This window comes from Brassica oleracea, chromosome C3 (genome assembly GCF_000695525.1).
Source record: "Brassica oleracea var. oleracea cultivar TO1000 chromosome C3, BOL, whole genome shotgun sequence".
Lineage (NCBI taxonomy): Eukaryota > Viridiplantae > Streptophyta > Magnoliopsida > Brassicales > Brassicaceae > Brassica > Brassica oleracea.
This window is the reverse complement of record NC_027750.1, coordinates 38,768,327-38,769,531: the sequence shown is the minus strand read 5'-3', so window position 1 is coordinate 38,769,531 and position 1,205 is coordinate 38,768,327.

Here is a 1,205-nt window from a genome sequence, read left to right as displayed (position 1 = left end):
ATTTATTTATTTTTTGTAACTATTTTTATGTATTTTTATTATTTTATTTTAAAAATATAATCTAATTTGGATATTCAATTTTATTTCTTTTTTTAAAAGATATCAAATATCAAATACTCAAACACTATTGGTTCACCAACCCTAGGGGTGAACCCAAGAATTTCTCTAGAAATATTAATTTTTATTAAAAAATCAAAAATAATTAAAAAAAAAGATCCCACTAACAAAACCTTAAATCTAAAATTCTAAACACTAAATTCAAAATTCAAACTCTAAACCCTAAATCCTAAACCCAAACTCTAAACCCTAAATCATAAATTCAAACTCTAAACCCTAAATCCTAAACTCAAACTCTACATCATAAACTCAAACCCTATACCCTAAACCATAAACCCTAAACCAAACCGTTAAACCAAACTCTATATCTTAAACCTGAATCATAGACCCTAAACTCAAACTTTAAACCCAAAATGTTTAAATTTGTGTTTAATGTTTACAGTTTGGTTTAGGTCTATGATTTGGATTTGGGTTTAGAGTTTAAGGTTTGGGTTTAGGGTCTACGATTTGGGTTTACAGTTTGGGTTTAGGGTTTAGGATTTGGGTTTATCGTATGGGGTTTGGGTTTAGGGTTTCCTATTTGGATTTAGGGTATAGGGTTTGAGTTTAGTATTTAGGGGTTAGATTTAGATTTAGGGGTTAGAGTTTGGGATTTAGGGTTTTGTTAGGCATCATTGTATTTTCAGCTATTTTAAATTTTTTATTACTTATTTAGTTGGCAATTTAATTGGTTATAAGAGGAATGGTGAATTTAAAGGGGGTGAACCTAAGTTTTGTCTTTCAAATCAGTCGATGGGATATTACATAAAGGTTAATATAGAAGATACTACACGAGATGGAAGACTAAACGTACAAAATCTTTATATATAAAGTAGACTTCTTCCCTTCTTCCGACAAGTGGCAGGGGGGTTTGCTGCCACGTGTCCTCTTCCATTTCCTTTGAAAATTCACTACTTTGTTAATCAAAAAATTATCCATGTAACTTAAATAAAAAATCATATATTTATGATAAATCATATATTTATGATAAATTAATAAATAAAAAAGACAAAAAGACAGACATTTCTATTAGCTCTGATTTCTTCCCCTGCGAAAAGAAAACACATCACTTACAACAGTACAGGACTACTAGCTAGTGAAAAAAAAAA